The sequence below is a fragment of the Notolepis coatsorum genome, assembly GCF_963971535.1.
Source record: "Notolepis coatsorum genome assembly, contig: SCAFFOLD_514, whole genome shotgun sequence".
Classification (NCBI taxonomy): Eukaryota; Metazoa; Chordata; class Actinopteri; order Aulopiformes; family Paralepididae; genus Notolepis; species Notolepis coatsorum.
In genome coordinates, this window is record NW_028172006.1 from 103,840 (window position 1) to 128,981 (window position 25,142).

General features: G+C 55.1%; 1 protein-coding gene across 1 annotated transcript in view; it reads right to left on the reverse strand.

Moving 5' to 3' along the window:
* Nucleotides 1-25,142, reverse strand: part of LOC311248134 (dynein regulatory complex protein 11-like) — a gene marked incomplete at both ends in the record, with an annotated part of 148,328 nt that overhangs the window by 103,040 nt on the left and 20,146 nt on the right. The gene's annotated exons all lie outside the window — the stretch shown is intronic.

Consider the following 25,142-nt stretch of genomic DNA (forward strand, 5'->3'; position numbering starts at 1 on the left):
CATTCTGCAATCTGTTAATAAAGTTTTCAATCAATCAATCAATCAATCAATCAATCAATCAATCAATCAATCAATTCAATCAATCAATCAATCTGTTTTTTCTTTGACCACATCATACAAAGTCATCTAGATCTCATAGCCGGAAGGACGTTTCGATGGGAATATTTTTTTTTACCAAGCTGTAAAGCCGTAATATATCATATGTTATAAACCCACCCTTTACCATAACTCTAACAACCGCCCCCACCACATACAAAATAAAAATACATGTACAAACGTCCTTCCCGAATATGGGATCTAGTCACTACCGGTCTGATCGCTAATCACTGTTACTATGGAGACGGACCAAACTCATGAGTAACGTCAGAGACGTTGGAGCATAATTTAATAAACCAACGCTATTAAACCAGTCAGTTAGTTTAGCTAACATTAGTTATGAAACTCTGAAAGCAAATGACCGGTATTTGCTTCCTATGGTTGCAGGGATATGTCGCACAGGTAACGTTACCGTCATTCAATCAATCAATAAATAGCATTTTAGCATTTTTATGAAACTACTGTATATATGTATGTCTCTAAATGTTTTGATTAATTGAAAATGGAGGACCCTTATGTAAAAAAGCCGAAAGTCTTTTTCTGGTTTTCATCCTCCTGTACTGTATTGTACCCATTCTGCAACCTTTTAATACAGTTTTCATTCATTATAGTATATACACTCTTTTTCTGGACACTTTTGTATCACAAACAGTACTGTATTTGCAAATCTGATATGTCATAAATGTATAGATGTAGCAGTACTGTCTATCTGTATGTCATGTATGTCATATATGTTATGATGAATTGAAAATGGGGGACCCTGATGTAAACAAGACGAAAGTCTTTCTCTGGTCTGCATCCCCTTAACAATTGTATGTATTGAGCTGTACTGTACTGTACCCATTCTGCAATCTGTTAATACACTTTTCAATCAATCAATTCAATTCAACATAGTGTGTATATCATGTTGGTTGATTGATTGATTGATTGATTGATTGAAAAGTTTATTAACAGATTGCAGAATGGGTACAGTACAGTACAGCTCGATACACACAATTGTTAAGGGGATGCAGACCAGAGAAAGACTTTCGTCTTGTTTCCATCAGGGTCCCCCATTTTCAATTCATCATAATTGGTTAGGGTATACCTTGTGTATACTGCACCTGTGTATACTGTATACTGTATACTGTACTTACTCATAGTATATATTTAGATTCTAGTGTTTATTGTAACCATATTTATTGTAATGTATAATATAACTGATATTCAGGTCATATTACAGACCCTCATCTGCACCTTTGATCACACTGCCTACTTGCTCATATGCTTATATTCAGAGTTAATTATATTGTTTACACTGCCTATTTGTACCTTTCTACTGTACTACAATATTTATTGCCTGTATTTATGTCTTACTATTACCATGCCGGGCAGCGTGTCTTTTACCAACAAACTTGCAGTTCCGTGTTCGGGTTCTGCGATCTGATTGGCCACTGACGTACGCTCTCTCTACGCCCAAACAGCGCGTTACGCTAGTTCTGCCTCTAACCTCTAACAGCCTGCAGCCTGCTAGCATTATCGATTTCATATCAATCGAAATAACATATTGTTTTCATCTCTCTATATTAACATGATTCCATCAACACAACATAAATGTTCAAAACACGACAAGACAGTTTGCATCACTTCCCACGGTTCTCGGCACTTATTCTACCGGTAGTGCGGTAGTTGTTGCCACGGTATTGGGTCTTTGGGTGAATACTTCATTGGCGGGGAAGAAGAACACTGATAGCGGTGTGTGGACCGTCCTGCGAGCCCCAGACCACCGTCCTGCGAGCCCCAGACCACCGTCCTGCGAGCCCCAGACCACCGTCCTGCGAGCCCCAGACCACCGTCCTGCGAGCCCCAGGCCACCGTCCAGCGAGCCCCAGACCACCGTCCCACGAGCCCCAGACCACCGTCCTGCGAGCCCCAGGCCACCGTCCCACGAGCCCCAGGCCACCGTCCAGCGAGCCCCAGGCCACCGTCCTGCGAGCCCCAGACCACCGTCCCGCGAGCCCCAGGCCACCGTCCCGCGAGCCCCAGGCCACCGTCCTGCGAGCCCCAGACCACCGTCCTGCGAGCCCCAGACCACCGCCCCACGAGCCCCAGACCACCGTCCCGCGAGCCCCAGACCACCGTCCTGCGAGCCCCAGACCACCGTCCTGCGAGCCCCAGACCACCGCCCCGCGAGCCCCAGGCCACCGTCCCTCGAGCCCCAGGCCACCGTCCTGCGAGCCCCAGACCACCGTCCTGCGAGCCCCAGACCACCGTCCAGCGAGCCCCAGACCACCGCCCTGCGAGCCCCAGACCACCGTCCTGCGAGCCCCAGACCACCGTCCTGCGAGCCCCAGACCACCGTCCTGCGAGCCCCAGACCACCGTCCTGCGAGCCCCAGGCCACCGTCCTGCAAGCCCCAGACCACCGCCCCACGAGCCCCAGACCACCGTCCTGCCAGCCCCAGACCACCTTCCTGCGAGCCCCAGGCCACCGTCCTGCGAGCCCCAGACCACCGTCCCGCGAGCCCCAGGCCACCGTCCTGCGAGCCCCAGACCACCTTCCTGCGAGCCCCAGACCACCGTCCTGCGAGCCCCAGGCCACCGTCCTGCGAGCCCCAGACCACCGTCCTGCGAGCCCCAGACCACCGTCCTGCGAGCCCCAGACCACCGTCCTGCGAGCCCCAGACCACCGTCCTGCGAGCCCCAGGCCACCGTCCTGTGAGCCCCAGGCCACCGTCCTGTGAGCCCCAGGCCACCGTCCTGCGAGCCCCAGACCACCGTCCTGCGAGCCCCAGACCACCGTCCTGCGAGCCCCAGGCCACCGTCCTGCGAGCCCCAGGCCACCGTCCTGCGAGCCCCAGACCACCGTCCTGCGAGCCCCAGACCACCGTCCTGCGAGCCCCAGACCACCGTCCTGCGAGCCCCAGGCCACCGTCCTGCGAGCCCCAGACCACCGTCCTGCGAGCCCCAGACCACCGCCCCGCGAGCCCCAGACCACCGTCCTGCGAGCCCCAGACCACCGTCCTGCGAGCCCCAGACCACCGCCCCGCCAGCCCCAGACCACCGTCCTGCGAGCCCCAGACCACCGCCCCGCCAGCCCCAGACCACCGTCCTGCCAGCCCCAGACCACCGCCCCGCCAGCCCCAGACCACCGTCCCGCGAGCCCCAGACCACCGTCCTGCGAGCCCCAGACCACCGTCCTGCGAGCCCCAGACCACCGTCCTGCGAGCCCCAGGCCACCGTCCTGCGAGCCCCAGACCACCGTCCTGCGAGCCCCAGGCCACCGTCCTGCGAGCCCCAGACCACCGTCCTGCGAGCCCCAGACCACCGTCCTGCGAGCCCCAGACCACCGTCCTGCGAGCCCCAGACCACCGTCCTGCCAGCCCCAGGCCACCGTCCTGCGAGCCCCAGACCACCATCCCGCGGTAAAAGACTACACGCTGTTGGGCATGCCCATACCTGTACCCCCCCCCCCGCCCCCATACTGCTATAATGCCTAAATTCCCCCAAGGGGATCAGTAAAGTAATATCTGATCTCATCTTATCTCTTTCCAGTGCGTACAACAAGCAATGGGCAGAAGCCCAAGTGGAGCTGAGCAGTCTGCTGACTCAGGAGCTCCCTGTCGAGCCCCCTCATCCAGAAAAGGACCGGGTGGTGTTCGTCCAGCGCGTGGCCACCCTCTACGTACGTTACATTCAAATCTTCCGGCAGCTGGAGGAGGCCTACGACCAGGTGGTCCACCCCCAGAAGAGACGCGTGATCCGGGGGGTCCTGGAGGGCGTGATGGGGAGAGTGCGAGCCCTGCTGTGAGTCTCAGCAGTCAATAATAATAATAATACACTTTATTTGTATAGCACCAAGTCTTCAATGTACAAATACAAAATGTAATCACAGGAGTTGGTGATTACATGCATAAAGCCCAGAATTTGTTATGATTAAATGGTAAAGTGCATTTATACTGTATATCTATTTTCTCCAAAGCACTTTACAATTTTGTTCCTCACATTCACCCATTCACTGACACATTCACACACCAACGGCAGAGGCGACCATGCAAGGTGCCAACCTGCTCATCGGGAGCAATTAGGGGTTAAGGGTCTTGCTCAAGGCCACTTCGACACGCTGCCCGGGAGGAGCGGGAATCGAACCGGGAACCTTCAGATTACCAGACGACCGCTCTACCTCCCGAGACACTGTCTCTAGACCACTCTACCTCCTGAGCCACTGTCTCTAGACCGCTCTACCTCCTGAGCCACTGTCTCTAGACCAGCTCTACCTCCTGAGACACTGTCTCTAGACCAGCTCTACCTCCTGAGCCACTGTCTCTAGACCGCTCTACCTCCTGAGACACTGTCTCTAGACCGCTCTACCTCCTGAGCCACTGTCTCTAGACCAGCTCTACCTCCTGAGCCACTGTCTCTAGACCACTCTACCTCCTGAGCCACTGTCTCTAGACCGCTCTACCTCCTGAGCCACTGTCTCTAGACCAGCTCTACCTCCTGAGCCACTGTCTCTAGACCAGCTCTACCTCCTGAGACACTGTCTCTAGACCGCTCTACCTCCTGAGCCACTGTCTCTAGACCGCTCTACCTCCTGAGACACTGTCTCTAGACCAGCTCTACCTCCTGAGCCACTGTCTCTAGACCGCTCTACCTCCTGAGCCACTGTCTCTAGACCAGCTCTACCTCCTGAGCCACTGTCTCTAGACCGCTCTACCTCCTGAGCCACTGTCTCTAGACCGCTCTACCTCCTGAGCCACTGTCTCTAGACCGCTCTACCTCCTGAGCCACTGTCTCTAGACCAGCTCTACCTCCTGAGCCACTGTCTCTAGACCAGCTCTACCTCCTGAGACACTGTCTCTAGACCAGCTCTACCTCCTGAGCCACTGTCTCTAGACCAGCTCTACCTCCTGAGACACTGTCTCTAGACCGCTCTACCTCCTGAGACACTGTATCTAGACCGCTCTACCTCCTGAGCCACTGTATCTAGACCGCTCTACCTCCTGAGCCACTGTCTCTAGACCGCTCTACCTCCTGAGCCACTGTCTCTAGACCGCTCTACCTCCTGAGACACTGTCTCTAGACCAGCTCTACCTCCTGAGACACTGTCTCTAGACCGCTCTACCTCCTGAGCCACTGTCTCTAGACCACTCTACCTCCTGAGCCACTGTCTCTAGACCAGCTCTACCTCCTGAGCCACTGTCTCTAGACCAGCTCTACCTCCTGAGACACTGTCTCTAGACCAGCTCTACCTCCTGAGCCACTGTCTCTAGACCGCTCTACCTCCTGAGCCACTGTCTCTAGACCAGCTCTACCTCCTGAGCCACTGTCTCTAGACCAGCTCTACCTCCTGAGACACTGTCTCTAGACCAGCTCTACCTCCTGAGCCACTGTCTCTAGACCAGCTCTACCTCCTGAGCCACTGTCTCTAGACCGCTCTACCTCCTGAGCCACTGTCTCTAGACCAGCTCTACCTCCTGAGCCACTGTCTCTAGACCAGCTCTACCTCCTGAGCCACTGTCTCTAGACCAGCTCTACCTCCTGAGCCACTGTCTCTAGACCGCTCTACCTCCTGAGCCACTGTCTCTAGACCAGCTCTACCTCCTGAGCCACTGTCTCTAGACCAGCTCTACCTCCTGAGCCACTGTCTCTAGACCAGCTCTACCTCCTGAGACACTGTCTGTAGACCAGCTCTACCTCCTGAGCCACTGTCTCTAGACCAGCTCTACCTCCTGAGCCACTGTCTCTAGACCAGCTCTACCTCCTGAGCCACTGTCTCTAGACCAGCTCTACCTCCTGAGACACTGTCTCTAGACCAGCTCTACCTCCTGAGCCACTGTCTCTAGACCGCTCTACCTCCTGAGACACTGTCTCTAGACCAGCTCTACCTCCTGAGCCACTGTCTCTAGACCAGCTCTACCTCCTGAGCCACTGTCTCTAGACCAGCTCTACCTCCTGAGCCACTGTCTCTAGACCAGCTCTACCTCCTGAGCCACTGTCTCTAGACCAGCTCTACCTCCTGAGCCACTGTCTCTAGACCGCTCTACCTCCTGAGACACTGTCTCTAGACCAGCTCTACCTCCTGAGACACTGTCTCTAGACCAGCTCTACCTCCTGAGACACTGTCTCTAGACCAGCTCTACCTCCTGAGCCACTGTCTCTAGACCAGCTCTACCTCCTGAGCCACTGTCTCTAGACCAGCTCTACCTCCTGAGACACTGTCTCTAGACCGCTCTACCTCCTGAGACACTGTCTCTAGACCGCTCTACCTCCTGAGCCACTGTCTCTAGACCAGCTCTACCTCCTGAGCCACTGTCTCTAGACCAGCTCTACCTCCTGAGACACTGTCTCTAGACCAGCTCTACCTCCTGAGACACTGTCTCTAGACCAGCTCTACCTCCTGAGACACTGTCTCTAGACCAGCTCTACCTCCTGAGACACTGTCTCTAGACCGCTCTACCTCCTGAGCCACTGTCTCTAGACCAGCTCTACCTCCTGAGCCACTGTCTCTAGACCGCTCTACCTCCTGAGACACTGTCTCTAGACCGCTCTACCTCCTGAGACACTGTCTCTAGACCGCTCTACCTCCTGAGCCACTGTCTCTAGACCAGCTCTACCTCCTGAGACACTGTCTCTAGACCAGCTCTACCTCCTGAGACACTGTCTCTAGACCAGCTCTACCTCCTGAGCCACTGTCTCTAGACCAGCTCTACATCATGAGCCACTGTCTCTAGACCGCTCTACCTCCTGAGCCACTGTCTCTAGACCAGCTCTACCTCCTGAGCCACTGTCTCTAGACCAGCTCTACCTCCTGAGCCACTGTCTCTAGACCAGCTCTACCTCCTGAGCCACTGTCTCTAGACCGCTCTACCTCCTGAGCCACTGTCTCTAGACCAGCTCTACCTCCTGAGCCACTGTCTCTAGACCAGCTCTACCTCCTGAGACACTGTCTCTAGACCGCTCTACCTCCTGAGACACTGTCTCTAGACCAGCTCTACCTCCTGAGCCACTGTCTCTAGACCAGCTCTACCTCCTGAGACACTGTCTCTAGACCAGCTCTACCTCCTGAGCCACTGTCTCTAGACCAGCTCTACCTCCTGAGCCACTGTCTCTAGACCAGCTCTACCTCCTGAGACACTGTCTCTAGACAGCTCTACATCCTGAGACACTGTCTCTAGACCAGCTCTACCTCCTGAGACACTGTCTCTAGACCAGCTCTACCTCCTGAGCCACTGTCTCTAGACCAGCTCTACATCCTGAGACACTGTCTCTAGACCAGCTCTACCTCCTGAGACACTGTCTCTAGACCGCTCTACCTCCTGAGACACTGTCTCTAGACCAGCTCTACCTCCTGAGACACTGTCTCTAGACCAGCTCTACCTCCTGAGCCACTGTCTCTAGACCAGCTCTACATCCTGAGCCACTGTCTCTAGACCGCTCTACCTCCTGAGACACTGCCTCTAGACCACTCTACCTCCTGAGCCACTGTCTCTAGACCGCTCTACCTCCTGAGCCACTGTATCTAGACCAGCTCTACCTCCTGAGCCACTGTCTCTAGACCAGCTCTACCTCCTGAGACACTGTCTCTAGACCAGCTCTACCTCCTGAGCCACTGTCTCTAGACCAGCTCTACATCCTGAGCCACTGTCTCTAGACCGCTCTACCTCCTGAGACACTGTCTCTAGACCGCTCTACCTCCTGAGACACTGTCTCTAGACCAGCTCTACCTCCTGAGCCACTGTCTCTAGACCGCTCTACCTCCTGAGCCACTGTCTCTAGACCGCTCTACCTCCTGAGCCACTGTCTCTAGACCAGCTCTACTTCCTGAGACACTGTCTCTAGACCGCTCTACCTCCTGAGCCACTGTCTCTAGACCAGCTCTACCTCCTGAGACACTGTCTCTAGACCAGCTCTACCTCCTGAGCCACTGTCTCTAGACCAGCTCTACCTCCTGAGACACTGTCTCTAGACCAGCTCTACCTCCTGAGCCACTGTCTCTAGACCAGCTCTACCTCCTGAGACACTGTCTCTAGACCAGCTCTACCTCCTGAGCCACTGTCTCTAGACCGCTCTACCTCCTGAGACACTGTCTCTAGACCGCTCTACCTCCTGAGACACTGTCTCTAGACCGCTCTACCTCCTGAGACACTGTCTCTAGACCGCTCTACCTCCTGAGACACTGTCTCTAGACCAGCTCTACCTCCTGAGCCACTGTCTCTAGACCGCTCTACCTCCTGAGACACTGTCTCTAGACCAGCTCTACCTCCTGAGACACTGTCTCTAGACCAGCTCTACCTCCTGAGCCACTGTCTCTAGACCGCTCTACCTCCTGAGACACTGTCTCTAGACCGCTCTACCTCCTGAGACACTGTCTCTAGACCAGCTCTACCTCCTGAGACACTGTCTCTAGACCGCTCTACCTCCTGAGCCACTGTCTCTAGACCGCTCTACCTCCTGAGCCACTGTCTCTAGACCGCTCTACCTCCTGAGCCACTGTCTCTAGACCAGCTCTACCTCCTGAGCCACTGTCTCTAGACCGCTCTACCTCCTGAGCCACTGTCTCTAGACCAGCTCTACCTCCTGAGCCACTGTCTCTAGACCAGCTCTACATCATGAGACACTGTCTCTAGACCGCTCTACCTCCTGAGCCACTGTCTCTAGACCAGCTCTACCTCCTGAGACACTGTCTCTAGACCAGCTTTACCTCCTGAGCCACTGTCTCTAGACCAGCTCTACCTCCTGAGCCACTGTCTCTAGACCAGCTCTACCTCCTGAGCCACTGTCTCTAGACCGCTCTACCTCCTGAGCCACTGTCTCTAGACCGCTCTACCTCCTGAGCCACTGTCTCTAGACCGCTCTACCTCCTGAGCCACTGTCTCTAGACCAGCTCTACCTCCTGAGACACTGTCTCTAGACCAGCTCTACCTCCTGAGCCACTGTCTCTAGACCGCTCTACCTCCTGAGACACTGTCTCTAGACCAGCTCTACCTCCTGAGACACTGTCTCTAGACCAGCTCTACCTCCTGAGCCACTGTCTCTAGACCACTCTACCTCCTGAGCCACTGTCTCTAGACCGCTCTACCTCCTGAGCCACTGTCTCTAGACCAGCTCTACCTCCTGAGCCACTGTCTCTAGACCGCTCTACCTCCTGAGACACTGTCTCTAGACCAGCTCTACCTCCTGAGCCACTGTCTCTAGACCAGCTCTACCTCCTGAGACACTGTCTCTAGACCGCTCTACCTCCTGAGACACTGTCTCTAGACCAGCTCTACCTCCTGAGACACTGTCTCTAGACCAGCTCTACCTCCTGAGACACTGCCTCTAGACCAGCTCTACCTCCTGAGACACTGTCTCTAGACCAGCTCTACCTCCTGAGCCACTGTCTCTAGACCAGCTCTACCTCCTGAGCCACTGTCTCTAGACCAGCTCTACCTCCTGAGCCACTGTCTCTAGACCAGCTCTACCTCCTGAGACACTGTATCTAGACCGCTCTACCTCCTGAGCCACTGTCTCTAGACCAGCTCTACCTCCTGAGCCACTGTCTCTAGACCGCTCTACCTCCTGAGACACTGTCTCTAGACCAGCTCTACCTCCTGAGCCACTGTCTCTAGACCACTCTACCTCCTGAGACACTGTCTCTAGACCAGCTCTACCTCCTGAGACACTGTCTCTAGACCAGCTCTACCTCCTGAGCCACTGTCTCTAGACCACTCTACCTCCTGAGACACTGTCTCTAGACCAGCTCTACCTCCTGAGCCACTGTCTCTAGACCGCTCTACCTCCTGAGCCACTGTCTCTAGACCAGCTCTACCTCCTGAGACACTGTCTCTAGACCGCTCTACCTCCTGAGCCACTGTCTCTAGACCAGCTCTACCTCCTGAGCCACTGTCTCTAGACCGCTCTACCTCCTGAGCCACTGTCTCTAGACCAGCTCTACCTCCTGAGCCACTGTCTCTAGACCACGCTACCTCCTGAGACACTGTCTCTAGACCAGCTCTACCTCCTGAGACACTGTCTCTAGACCACTCTACCTCCTGAGACACTGTCTCTAGACCAGCTCTACCTCCTGAGCCACTGTCTCTAGACCGCTCTACCTCCTGAGCCACTGTCTCTAGACCAGCTCTACCTCCTGAGACACTGTCTCTAGACCGCTCTACCTCCTGAGCCACTGTCTCTAGACCAGCTCTACCTCCTGAGCCACTGTCTCTAGACCGCTCTACCTCCTGAGCCACTGTCTCTAGACCAGCTCTACCTCCTGAGCCACTGTCTCTAGACCACGCTACCTCCTGAGACACTGTCTCTAGACCAGCTCTACCTCCTGAGACACTGTCTCTAGACCAGCTCTACCTCCTGAGCCACTGTCTCTAGACCAGCTCTACCTCCTGAGCCACTGTCTCTAGACCAGCTCTACCTCCTGAGCCACTGTCTCTAGACCGCTCTACCTCCTGAGACACTGTCTCTAGACCAGCTCTACCTCCTGAGACACTGTCTCTAGACCGCTCTACCTCCTGAGACACTGTCTCTAGACCAGCTCTACCTCCTGAGACACTGTCTCTAGACCGCTCTACCTCCTGAGACACTGTCTCTAGACCAGCTCTACCTCCTGAGACACTGTCTCTAGACCAGCTCTACCTCCTGAGCCACTGTCTCTAGACCAGCTCTACCTCCTGAGCCACTGTCTCTAGACCAGCTCTACCTCCTGAGCCACTGTCTCTAGACCGCTCTACCTCCTGAGCCACTGTCTCTAGACCGCTCTACCTCCTGAGCCACTGTCTCTAGACCGCTCTACCTCCTGAGCCACTGTCTCTAGACCAGCTCTACCTCCTGAGACACTGTCTCTAGACCAGCTCTACCTCCTGAGCCACTGTCTCTAGACCGCTCTACCTCCTGAGACACTGTCTCTAGACCAGCTCTACCTCCTGAGACACTGTCTCTAGACCGCTCTACCTCCTGAGCCACTGTCTCTAGACCACTCTACCTCCTGAGCCACTGTCTCTAGACCGCTCTACCTCCTGAGCCACTGTCTCTAGACCAGCTCTACCTCCTGAGCCACTGTCTCTAGACCGCTCTACCTCCTGAGACACTGTCTCTAGACCAGCTCTACCTCCTGAGCCACTGTCTCTAGACCAGCTCTACCTCCTGAGACACTGTCTCTAGACCGCTCTACCTCCTGAGACACTGTCTCTAGACCAGCTCTACCTCCTGAGCCACTGTCTCTAGACCAGCTCTACCTCCTGAGACACTGTCTCTAGACCAGCTCTACCTCCTGAGACACTGTCTCTAGACCAGCTCTACCTCCTGAGCCACTGTCTCTAGACCAGCTCTACCTCCTGAGCCACTGTCTCTAGACCAGCTCTACCTCCTGAGCCACTGTCTCTAGACCAGCTCTACCTCCTGAGCCACTGTCTCTAGACCAGCTCTACCTCCTGAGCCACTGTCTCTAGACCGCTCTACCTCCTGAGCCACTGTCTCTAGACCAGCTCTACCTCCTGAGCCACTGTCTCTAGACCAGCTCTACCTCCTGAGACACTGTCTCTAGACCACTCTACCTCCTGAGACACTGTCTCTAGACCAGCTCTACCTCCTGAGCCACTGTCTCTAGACCGCTCTACCTCCTGAGCCACTGTCTCTAGACCAGCTCTACCTCCTGAGACACTGTCTCTAGACCGCTCTACCTCCTGAGCCACTGTCTCTAGACCAGCTCTACCTCCTGAGACACTGTCTCTAGACCGCTCTACCTCCTGAGACACTGTCTCTAGACCAGCTCTACATCCTGAGCCACTGTCTCTAGACCAGCTCTACCTCCTGAGACACTGTCTCTAGACCAGCTCTACCTCCTGAGACACTGTCTCTAGACCGCTCTACCTCCTGAGACACTGTCTCTAGACCAGCTCTACCTCCTGAGACACTGTCTCTAGACCAGCTCTACCTCCTGAGCCACTGTCTCTAGACCAGCTCTACCTCCTGAGCCACTGTCTCTAGACCAGCTCTACCTCCTGAGCCACTGTCTCTAGACCGCTCTACCTCCTGAGCCACTGTCTCTAGACCGCTCTACCTCCTGAGCCACTGTCTCTAGACCGCTCTACCTCCTGAGCCACTGTCTCTAGACCAGCTCTACCTCCTGAGACACTGTCTCTAGACCAGCTCTACCTCCTGAGCCACTGTCTCTAGACCGCTCTACCTCCTGAGACACTGTCTCTAGACCAGCTCTACCTCCTGAGCCACTGTCTCTAGACCACGCTACCTCCTGAGACACTGTCTCTAGACCAGCTCTACCTCCTGAGACACTGTCTCTAGACCAGCTATACCTCCTGAGCCACTGTCTCTAGACCAGCTCTACCTCCTGAGCCACTGTCTCTAGACCAGCTCTACCTCCTGAGCCACTGTCTCTAGACCGCTCTACCTCCTGAGACACTGTCTCTAGACCAGCTCTACCTCCTGAGACACTGTCTCTAGACCGCTCTACCTCCTGAGACACTGTCTCTAGACCAGCTCTACCTCCTGAGACACTGTCTCTAGACCGCTCTACCTCCTGAGACACTGTCTCTAGACCAGCTCTACCTCCTGAGACACTGTCTCTAGACCAGCTCTACCTCCTGAGCCACTGTCTCTAGACCAGCTCTACCTCCTGAGCCACTGTCTCTAGACCAGCTCTACCTCCTGAGCCACTGTCTCTAGACCAGCTCTACCTCCTGAGCCACTGTCTCTAGACCGCTCTACCTCCTGAGACACTGTCTCTAGACCAGCTCTACCTCCTGAGACACTGTCTCTAGACCGCTCTACCTCCTGAGCCACTGTCTCTAGACCGCTCTACCTCCTGAGCCACTGTCTCTAGACCGCTCTACCTCCTGAGCCACTGTCTCTAGACCAGCTCTACCTCCTGAGACACTGTCTCTAGACCAGCTCTACCTCCTGAGCCACTGTCTCTAGACCGCTCTACCTCCTGAGACACTGTCTCTAGACCAGCTCTACCTCCTGAGACACTGTCTCTAGACCGCTCTACCTCCTGAGCCACTGTCTCTAGACCACTCTACCTCCTGAGCCACTGTCTCTAGACCGCTCTACCTCCTGAGCCACTGTCTCTAGACCACTCTACCTCCTGAGCCACTGTCTCTAGACCAGCTCTACCTCCTGAGACACTGTCTCTAGACCACTCTACCTCCTGAGACACTGTCTCTAGACCAGCTCTACCTCCTGAGCCACTGTCTCTAGACCGCTCTACCTCCTGAGCCACTGTCTCTAGACCAGCTCTACCTCCTGAGACACTGTCTCTAGACCGCTCTACCTCCTGAGCCACTGTCTCTAGACCAGCTCTACCTCCTGAGACACTGTCTCTAGACCGCTCTACCTCCTGAGACACTGTCTCTAGACCAGCTCTACATCCTGAGCCACTGTCTCTAGACCAGCTCTACCTCCTGAGACACTGTCTCTAGACCAGCTCTACCTCCTGAGACACTGTCTCTAGACCGCTCTACCTCCTGAGACACTGTCTCTAGACCAGCTCTACCTCCTGAGACACTGTCTCTAGACCAGCTCTACCTCCTGAGCCACTGTCTCTAGACCAGCTCTACCTCCTGAGCCACTGTCTCTAGACCAGCTCTACCTCCTGAGCCACTGTCTCTAGACCGCTCTACCTCCTGAGCCACTGTCTCTAGACCGCTCTACCTCCTGAGCCACTGTCTCTAGACCAGCTCTACCTCCTGAGACACTGTCTCTAGACCAGCTCTACCTCCTGAGCCACTGTCTCTAGACCGCTCTACCTCCTGAGCCACTGTCTCAAGACCAGCTCTACCTCCTGAGACACTGTCTCTAGACCACTCTACCTCCTGAGCCACTGTCTCTAGACCGCTCTACCTCCTGAGCCACTGTCTCTAGACCAGCTCTACCTCCTGAGACACTGTCTCTAGACCAGCTCTACCTCCTGAGCCACTGTCTCTAGACCGCTCTACCTCCTGAGACACTGTCTCTAGACCAGCTCTACCTCCTGAGACACTGTCTCTAGACCAGCTCTACCTCCTGAGCCACTGTCTCTAGACCACTCTACCTCCTGAGCCACTGTCTCTAGACCGCTCTACCTCCTGAGCCACTGTCTCTAGACCAGCTCTACCTCCTGAGCCACTGTCTCTAGACCGCTCTACCTCCTGAGACACTGTCTCTAGACCAGCTCTACCTCCTGAGCCACTGTCTCTAGACCAGCTCTACCTCTCGAGACACTGTCTCTAGACCGCTCTACCTCCTGAGACACTGTCTCTAGACCAGCTCTACCTCCTGAGACACTGTCTCTAGACCAGCTCTACCTCCTGAGACACTGCCTCTAGACCAGCTCTACCTCCTGAGACACTGTCTCTAGACCAGCTCTACCTCCTGAGCCACTGTCTCTAGACCAGCTCTACCTCCTGAGCCACTGTCTCTAGACCAGCTCTACCTCCTGAGCCACTGTCTCTAGACCAGCTCTACCTCCTGAGCCACTGTCTCTAGACCGCTCTACCTCCTGAGCCACTGTCTCTAGACCAGCTCTACCTCCTGAGCCACTGTCTCTAGACCAGCTCTACCTCCTGAGACACTGTCTCTAGACCGCTCTACCTCCTGAGACACTGTCTCTAGACCACTCTACCTCCTGAGACACTGTATCTAGACCGCTCTACCTCCTGAGCCACTGTCTCTAGACCAGCTCTACCTCCTGAGCCACTGTCTCTAGACCGCTCTACCTCCTGAGACACTGTCTCTAGACCAGCTCTACCTCCTGAGCCACTGTCTCTAGACCACTCTACCTCCTGAGACACTGTCTCTAGACCAGCTCTACCTCCTGAGACACTGTCTCTAGACCAGCTCTACCTCCTGAGCCACTGTCTCTAGACCACTCTACCTCCTGAGACACTGTCTCTAGACCAGCTCTACCTCCTGAGCCACTGTCTCTAGACCGCTCTACCTCCTGAGCCACTGTCTCTAGACCAGCTCTACCTCCTGAGACACTGTCTCTAGACCGCTCTACCTCCTGAGCCACTGTCTCTAGACCAGCTCTACCTCCTGAGCCACTGTCTCTAGACCGCTCTACCTCCTGAGCCACTGTCTCTAGACCAGCTCTACCTCCTGAGCCACTGTCTCTAGACCACGCTACCTCCTGAGACACTGTCTCTAGACCAGCTCTACCTCCTGAGACACTGTCTCTAGACCACTCTACCTCCTGAGACACTGTCTCTAGACCAGCTCTACCTCCTGAGCCACTGTCTCTAGACCGCTCTACCTCCTGAGCCACTGTCTCTAGACCAGCTCTACCTCCTGAGACACTGTCTCTAGACCGCTCTACCTCCTGAGCCACTGTCTCTAGACCAGCTCTACCTCCTGAGCCACTGTCTCTAGACCGCTCTACCTCCTGAGCCACTGTCTCTAGACCAGCTCTACCTCCTGAGCCACTGTCTCTAGACCACGCTACCTCCTGAGACACTGTCTCTAGACCAGCTCTACCTCCTGAGACACTGTCTCTAGACCAGCTCTACCTCCTGAGCCACTGTCTCTAGACCAGCTCTACCTCCTGAGCCACTGTCTCTAGACCAGCTCTACCTCCTGAGCCACTGTCTCTAGACCGCTCTACCTCCTGAGACACTGTCTCTAGACCAGCTCTACCTCCTGAGACACTGTCTCTAGACCGCTCTACCTCCTGAGACACTGTCTCTAGACCAGCTCTACCTCCTGAGACACTGTCTCTAGACCGCTCTACCTCCTGAGACACTGTCTCTAGACCAGCTCTACCTCCTGAGACACTGTCTCTAGACCAGCTCTACCTCCTGAGCCACTGTCTCTAGACCAGCTCTACCTCCTGAGCCACTGTCTCTAGACCAGCTCTACCTCCTGAGCCACTGTCTCTAGACCGCTCTACCTCCTGAGCCACTGTCTCTAGACCGCTCTACCTCCTGAGCCACTGTCTCTAGACCGCTCTACCTCCTGAGCCACTGTCTCTAGACCAGCTCTACCTCCTGAGACACTGTCTCTAGACCAGCTCTACCTCCTGAGCCACTGTCTCTAGACCGCTCTACCTCCTGAGACACTGTCTCTAGACCAGCTCTACCTCCTGAGACACTGTCTCTAGACCAGCTCTACCTCCTGAGCCACTGTCTCTAGACCACTCTACCTCCTGAGCCACTGTCTCTAGACCGCTCTACCTTCTGAGCCACTGTCTCTAGACCAGCTCTACCTCCTGAGCCACTGTCTCTAGACCGCTCTACCTCCTGAGACACTGTCTCTAGACCAGCTCTACCTCCTGAGCCACTGTCTCTAGACCAGCTCTACCTCCTGAGACACTGTCTCTAGACCGCTCTACCTCCTGAGACACTGTCTCTAGACCAGCTCTACCTCCTGAGACACTGTCTCTAGACCAGCTCTACCTCCTGAGACACTGTCTCTAGACCAGCTCTACCTCCTGAGACACTGTCTCTAGACCAGCTCTACCTCCTGAGCCACTGTCTCTAGACCAGCTCTACCTCCTGAGCCACTGTCTCTAGACCAGCTCTACCTCCTGAGCCACTGTCTCTAGACCAGCTCTACCTCCTGAGCCACTGTCTCTAGACCGCTCTACCTCCTGAGCCACTGTCTCTAGACCAGCTCTACCTCCTGAGCCACTGTCTCTAGACCAGCTCTACCTCCTGAGACACTGTCTCTAGACCACTCTACCTCCTGAGACACTGTCTCTAGACCAGCTCTACCTCCTGAGCCACTGTCTCTAGACCGCTCTACCTCCTGAGCCACTGTCTCTAGACCAGCTCTACCTCCTGAGACACTGTCTCTAGACCGCTCTACCTCCTGAGCCACTGTCTCTAGACCAGCTCTACCTCCTGAGCCACTGTCTCTTGACCGCTCTACCTCCTGAGCCACTGTCTCTAGACCAGCTCTACCTCCTGAGCCACTGTCTCTAGACCACGCTACCTCCTGAGACACTGTCTCTAGACCAGCTCTACCTCCTGAGACACTGTCTCTAGACCAGCTCTACCTCCTGAGCCACTGTCTCTAGACCAGCTCTACCTCCTGAGCCACTGTCTCTAGACCAGCTCTACCTCCTGAGCCACTGTCTCTAGACCGCTCTACCTCCTGAGACACTGTCTCTAGACCAGCTCTACCTCCTGAGACACTGTCTCTAGACCGCTCTACCTCCTGAGACACTGTCTCTAGACCAGCTCTACCTCCTGAGACACTGTCTCTAGACCAGCTCTACCTCCTGAGCCACTGTCTCTAGACCAGCTCTACCTCCTGAGCCACTGTCTCTAGACCAGCTCTACCTCCTGAGCCACTGTCTCTAGACCGCTCTACCTCCTGAGCCACTGTCTCTAGACCGCTCTACCTCCTGAGCCACTGTCTCTAGACCGCTCTACCTCCTGAGCCACTGTCTCTAGACCAGCTCTACCTCCTGAGACACTGTCTCTAGACCAGCTCTACCTCCTGAGCCACTGTCTCTAGACCGCTCTACCTCCTGAGACACTGTCTCTAGACCAGCTCTACCTCCTGAGACACTGTCTCTAGACCAGCTCTACCTCCTGAGCCACTGTCTCTAGACCGCTCTACCTCCTGAGACACTGTCTCTAGACCAGCTCTACATCCTGAGCCACTGTCTCTAGACCACTCTACCTCCTGAGCCACTGTCTCTAGACCGCTCTACCTCCTGAGACACTGTCTCTAGACCGCTCTACCTCCTGAGCCACTGTCTCTAGACCGCTCTACCTCCTGATACACTGTCTCTAGACCAGCTCTACCTCCTGAGACACTGTCTCTAGACCAGCTCTACCTCCTGATACACTGTCTCTAGACCGCTCTACCTCCTGAGCCACTGTCTCAAGACCAGCTCTACCTCCTGAGACACTGTCTCTAGACCACTCTACCTCCTGAGCCACTGTCTCTAGACCGCTCTACCTCCTGAGACACTGTCTCTAGACCAGCTCTACCTCCTGAGCCACTGTCTCTAGACCGCTCTACCTCCTGAGCCACTGTCTCTAGACCAGCTCTACCTCCTGAGCCACTGTCTCTAGACCGCTCTACCTCCTGAGCCACTGTCTCTAGACCAGCTCTACCTCCTGAGCCACTGTCTCTAGACCAGCTCTACCTCCTGAGCCACTGTCTCTAGACCGCTCTACCTCCTGAGCCACTGTCTCTAGACCAGCTCTACCTCCTGAGACACTGTCTCTAGACCAGCTCTACCTCCTGAGCCACTGTCTCTAGACCGCTCTACCTCCTGAGACACTGTATCTAGACCGCTCTACCTCCTGAGCCACTGTCTCTAGACCGCTCTACCTCCTGAGACACTGTCTCTAGACCAGCTCTACCTCATGAGCCACTGTCTCTAGACCGCTCTACCTCCTGAGACACTGTCTCTAGACCAGCTCTACCTCCTGAGCCACTGTCTCTAGACCACTCTACCTCCTGAGACACTGTCTCTAGACCAGCTCTACCTCCTGAGCCACTGTCTCTAGACCAGCTCTATCTCCTGAGACACTGTCTCTAGACCAGCTCTACCTCCTGAGACACTGTCTCTAGACCAGCTCTACCTCCTGAGACACTGTCTCTAGACCAGCTCTACCTCCTGAGACACTGTCTCTAGACCACGCTACCTCCTGAGACACTGTCTCTAGACCACTCTACCTCCTGAGACACTGTCTCTAGACCGCTCTACCTCCTGAGACACTGTCTCTAGACCACTCTACCTCCTGAGACACTGTCTCTAGACCACTCTACCTCCTGAGACACTGTATCTAGACCGCTCTACCTCCTGAGCCACTGTCTCTAGACCGCTCTACCTCCTGAGCCACTGTCTCTAGACCAGCTCTACCTCCTGAGCCACTGTCTCTAGACCAGCTCTACCTCCTGAGCCACTGTCTCTAGACCAGCTCTACCTCCTGAGCCACTGTCTCTAGACCGCTCTACCTCCTGAGCCACTGTCTCTAGACCAGCTCTACCTCCTGAGCCACTGTCTCTAGACCAGCTCTACCACCTGAGCCACTGTCTCTAGACCAGCTCTACCTCCTGAGACACTGTCTCTAGACCAGCTCTACCTCCTGAGCCACTGTCTCTAGACCACTCTACCTCCTGAGCCACTGTCTCTAGACCGCTCTACCTCCTGAGACACTGTCTCTAGACCAGCTCTACCTCCTGAGACACTGTCTCTAGACCGCTCTACCTCCTGAGCCACTGTCTCTAGACCAGCTCTATCTCCTGAGCCACTGTCTCTAGACCAGCTCTACCTCCTGAGCCACTGTCTCTAGACCGCTCTACCTCCTGAGCCACTGTCTCTAGACCAGCTCTACCTCCTGAGACACTGTCTCTAGACTGCTCTACCTCCTGAGACACTGTCTCTAGACCAGCTCTACCTCCTGAGACACTGTCTCTAGACCAGCTCTACCTCCTGAGACACTGTCTCTAGACCAGCTCTACCTCCTGAGCCACTGTCTCTAGACCAGCTCTACCTCCTGAGCCACTGTCTCTAGACCGCTCTACCTCCTGAGCCACTGTCTCTAGACCAGCTCTACCTCCTGAGCCACTGTCTCTAGACCACTCTACCTCCTGAGACACTGTCTCTAGACCAGCTCTACCTCCTGAGCCACTGTCTCTAGACCGCTCTACCTCCTGAGCCACTGTCTCTAGACCAGCTCTACCTCCTGAGACACTGTCTCTAGACCGCTCTACCTCCTGAGCCACTGTCTCTAGACCAGCTCTACCTCCTGAGCCACTGTCTCTAGACCGCTCTACCTCCTGAGCCACTGTCTCTAGACCAGCTCTACCTCCTGAGCCACTGTCTCTAGACCACGCTACCTCCTGAGACACTGTCTCTAGACCAGCTCTACCTCCTGAGACACTGTCTCTAGACCAGCTCTACCTCCTGAGCCACTGTCTCTAGACCAGCTCTACCTCCTGAGCCACTGTCTCTAGACCAGCTCTACCTCCTGAGCCACTGTCTCTAGACCGCTCTACCTCCTGAGACACTGTCTCTAGACCAGCTCTACCTCCTGAGACACTGTCTCTAGACCGCTCTACCTCCTGAGACACTGTCTCTAGACCAGCTCTACCTCCTGAGACACTGTCTCTAGACCGCTCTACCTCCTGAGACACTGTCTCTAGACCAGCTCTACCTCCTGAGACACTGTCTCTAGACCAGCTCTACCTCCTGAGCCACTGTCTCTAGACCAGCTCTACCTCCTGAGCCACTGTCTCTAGACCAGCTCTACCTCCTGAGCCACTGTCTCTAGACCGCTCTACCTCCTGAGCCACTGTCTCTAGACCGCTCTACCTCCTGAGCCACTGTCTCTAGACCGCTCTACCTCCTGAGCCACTGTCTCTAGACCAGCTCTACCTCCTGAGACACTGTCTCTAGACCAGCTCTACCTCCTGAGCCACTGTCTCTAGACCGCTCTACCTCCTGAGACACTGTCTCTAGACCAGCTCTACCTCCTGAGACACTGTCTCTAGACCAGCTCTACCTCCTGAGCCACTGTCTCTAGACCACTCTACCTCCTGAGCCACTGTCTCTAGACCGCTCTACCTTCTGAGCCACTGTCTCTAGACCAGCTCTACCTCCTGAGCCACTGTCTCTAGACCGCTCTACCTCCTGAGACACTGTCTCTAGACCAGCTCTACCTCCTGAGCCACTGTCTCTAGACCAGCTCTACCTCCTGAGACACTGTCTCTAGACCGCTCTACCTCCTGAGACACTGTCTCTAGACCAGCTCTACCTCCTGAGACACTGTCTCTAGACCAGCTCTACCTCCTGAGACACTGTCTCTAGACCAGCTCTACCTCCTGAGACACTGTCTCTAGACCAGCTCTACCTCCTGAGCCACTGTCTCTAGACCAGCTCTACCTCCTGAGCCACTGTCTCTAGACCAGCTCTACCTCCTGAGCCACTGTCTCTAGACCAGCTCTACCTCCTGAGCCACTGTCTCTAGACCGCTCTACCTCCTGAGCCACTGTCTCTAGACCAGCTCTACCTCCTGAGCCACTGTCTCTAGACCAGCTCTACCTCCTGAGACACTGTCTCTAGACCACTCTACCTCCTGAGACACTGTCTCTAGACCAGCTCTACCTCCTGAGCCACTGTCTCTAGACCGCTCTACCTCCTGAGCCACTGTCTCTAGACCAGCTCTACCTCCTGAGACACTGTCTCTAGACCGCTCTACCTCCTGAGCCACTGTCTCTAGACCAGCTCTACCTCCTGAGCCACTGTCTCTTGACCGCTCTACCTCCTGAGCCACTGTCTCTAGACCAGCTCTACCTCCTGAGCCACTGTCTCTAGACCACGCTACCTCCTGAGACACTGTCTCTAGACCAGCTCTACCTCCTGAGACACTGTCTCTAGACCAGCTCTACCTCCTGAGCCACTGTCTCTAGACCAGCTCTACCTCCTGAGCCACTGTCTCTAGACCAGCTCTACCTCCTGAGCCACTGTCTCTAGACCGCTCTACCTCCTGAGACACTGTCTCTAGACCAGCTCTACCTCCTGAGACACTGTCTCTAGACCGCTCTACCTCCTGAGACACTGTCTCTAGACCAGCTCTACCTCCTGAGACACTGTCTCTAGACCAGCTCTACCTCCTGAGCCACTGTCTCTAGACCAGCTCTACCTCCTGAGCCACTGTCTCTAGACCAGCTCTACCTCCTGAGCCACTGTCTCTAGACCGCTCTACCTCCTGAGCCACTGTCTCTAGACCGCTCTACCTCCTGAGCCACTGTCTCTAGACCGCTCTACCTCCTGAGCCACTGTCTCTAGACCAGCTCTACCTCCTGAGACACTGTCTCTAGACCAGCTCTACCTCCTGAGCCACTGTCTCTAGACCGCTCTACCTCCTGAGACACTGTCTCTAGACCAGCTCTACCTCCTGAGACACTGTCTCTAGACCAGCTCTACCTCCTGAGCCACTGTCTCTAGACCGCTCTACCTCCTGAGACACTGTCTCTAGACCAGCTCTACATCCTGAGCCACTGTCTCTAGACCACTCTACCTCCTGAGCCACTGTCTCTAGACCGCTCTACCTCCTGAGACACTGTCTCTAGACCGCTCTACCTCCTGAGCCACTGTCTCTAGACCGCTCTACCTCCTGATACACTGTCTCTAGACCAGCTCTACCTCCTGAGACACTGTCTCTAGACCAGCTCTACCTCCTGATACACTGTCTCTAGACCGCTCTACCTCCTGAGCCACTGTCTCAAGACCAGCTCTACCTCCTGAGACACTGTCTCTAGACCACTCTACCTCCTGAGCCACTGTCTCTAGACCGCTCTACCTCCTGAGACACTGTCTCTAGACCAGCTCTACCTCCTGAGCCACTGTCTCTAGACCGCTCTACCTCCTGAGCCACTGTCTCTAGACCAGCTCTACCTCCTGAGCCACTGTCTCTAGACCGCTCTACCTCCTGAGCCACTGTCTCTAGACCAGCTCTACCTCCTGAGCCACTGTCTCTAGACCAGCTCTACCTCCTGAGCCACTGTCTCTAGACCGCTCTACCTCCTGAGCCACTGTCTCTAGACCAGCTCTACCTCCTGAGACACTGTCTCTAGACCAGCTCTACCTCCTGAGCCACTGTCTCTAGACCGCTCTACCTCCTGAGACACTGTATCTAGACCGCTCTACCTCCTGAGCCACTGTCTCTAGACCGCTCTACCTCCTGAGACACTGTCTCTAGACCAGCTCTACCTCATGAGCCACTGTCTCTAGACCGCTCTACCTCCTGAGACACTGTCTCTAGACCAGCTCTACCTCCTGAGCCACTGTCTCTAGACCACTCTACCTCCTGAGACACTGTCTCTAGACCAGCTCTACCTCCTGAGCCACTGTCTCTAGACCAGCTCTATCTCCTGAGACACTGTCTCTAGACCAGCTCTACCTCCTGAGACACTGTCTCTAGACCAGCTCTACCTCCTGAGACACTGTCTCTAGACCAGCTCTACCTCCTGAGACACTGTCTCTAGACCACGCTACCTCCTGAGACACTGTCTCTAGACCACTCTACCTCCTGAGACACTGTCTCTAGACCGCTCTACCTCCTGAGACACTGTCTCTAGACCACTCTACCTCCTGAGACACTGTCTCTAGACCACTCTACCTCCTGAGACACTGTATCTAGACCGCTCTACCTCCTGAGCCACTGTCTCTAGACCGCTCTACCTCCTGAGCCACTGTCTCTAGACCAGCTCTACCTCCTGAGCCACTGTCTCTAGACCAGCTCTACCTCCTGAGCCACTGTCTCTAGACCAGCTCTACCTCCTGAGCCACTGTCTCTAGACCGCTCTACCTCCTGAGCCACTGTCTCTAGACCAGCTCTACCTCCTGAGCCACTGTCTCTAGACCAGCTCTACCACCTGAGCCACTGTCTCTAGACCAGCTCTACCTCCTGAGACACTGTCTCTAGACCAGCTCTACCTCCTGAGCCACTGTCTCTAGACCACTCTACCTCCTGAGCCACTGTCTCTAGACCGCTCTACCTCCTGAGACACTGTCTCTAGACCAGCTCTACCTCCTGAGACACTGTCTCTAGACCGCTCTACCTCCTGAGCCACTGTCTCTAGACCAGCTCTATCTCCTGAGCCACTGTCTCTAGACCAGCTCTACCTCCTGAGCCACTGTCTCTAGACCGCTCTACCTCCTGAGCCACTGTCTCTAGACCAGCTCTACCTCCTGAGACACTGTCTCTAGACTGCTCTACCTCCTGAGACACTGTCTCTAGACCAGCTCTACCTCCTGAGACACTGTCTCTAGACCAGCTCTACCTCCTGAGACACTGTCTCTAGACCAGCTCTACCTCCTGAGCCACTGTCTCTAGACCAGCTCTACCTCCTGAGCCACTGTCTCTAGACCGCTCTACCTCCTGAGCCACTGTCTCTAGACCAGCTCTACCTCCTGAGCCACTGTCTCTAGACCAGCTCTACCTCCTGAGACACTGTCTCTAGACCAGCTCTACCTCCTGAGCCACTGTCTCTAGACCAGCTCTACCTCCTGAGCCACTGTCTCTAGACCGCTCTACCTCCTGAGACACTGTCTCTAGACCGCTCTACCTCCTGAGACACTGTCTCTAGACCAGCTCTACCTCCTGAGACACTGTCTCTAGACCAGCTCTACCTCCTGAGCCACTGTCTCTAGACCAGCTCTACCTCCTGAGCCACTGTCTCTAGACCACTCTACCTCCTGAGCCACTGTCTCTAGACCAGCTCTACATCATGAGCCACTGTCTCTAGACCGCTCTACCTCCTGAGCCACTGTCTCTAGACCGCTCTACCTCCTGAGACACTGTCTCTAGACCAGCTCTACCTCCTGAGCCACTGTCTCTAGACCGCTCTACCTCCTGAGACACTGTCTCTAGACCAGCTCTACCTCCTGAGCCACTGTCTCTAGACCAGCTCTACCTCCTGAGCCACTGTCTCTAGACCGCTCTACCTCCTGAGCCACTGTCTCTAGACCGCTCTACCTCCTGAGACACTGTATCTAGACCGCTCTACCTCCTGAGCCACTGTCTCTAGACCGCTCTACATCCTGAGCCACTGTCTCTAGACCAGCTCTACCTCCTGAGACACTGTCTCTAGACCGCTCTACCTCCTGAGACACTGTCTCTAGACCGCTCTACCTCCTGAGCCACTGTCTCTAGACCGCTCTACCTCCTGAGCCACTGTATCTAGACCGCTCTACCTCCTGAGACACTGTCTCTAGACCGCTCTACCTCCTGAGACACTGTCTCTAGACCAGCTCTACCTCCTGAGCCACTGTCTCTAGACCGCTCTACCTCCTGAGCCACTGTCTCTAGACCAGCTCTACCCCCTGAGCCACTGTCTCTAGACCGCTCTACCTCCTGAGCCACTGTCTCTAGACCGCTCTACCTCCTGAGACACTGTCTCTAGACCGCTCTACCTCCTGAGACACTGTCTCTAGACCGCTCTACCTCCTGAGCCACTGTCTCTAGACCGCTCTACCTCCTGAGACACTGTCTCTAGACCGCTCTACCTCCTGAGCCACTGTCTCTAGACCACTCTACCTCCTGAGCCACTGTCTCTAGACCAGCTCTACCTCCTGAGCCACTGTCTCTAGACCAGCTCTACCTCCTGAGC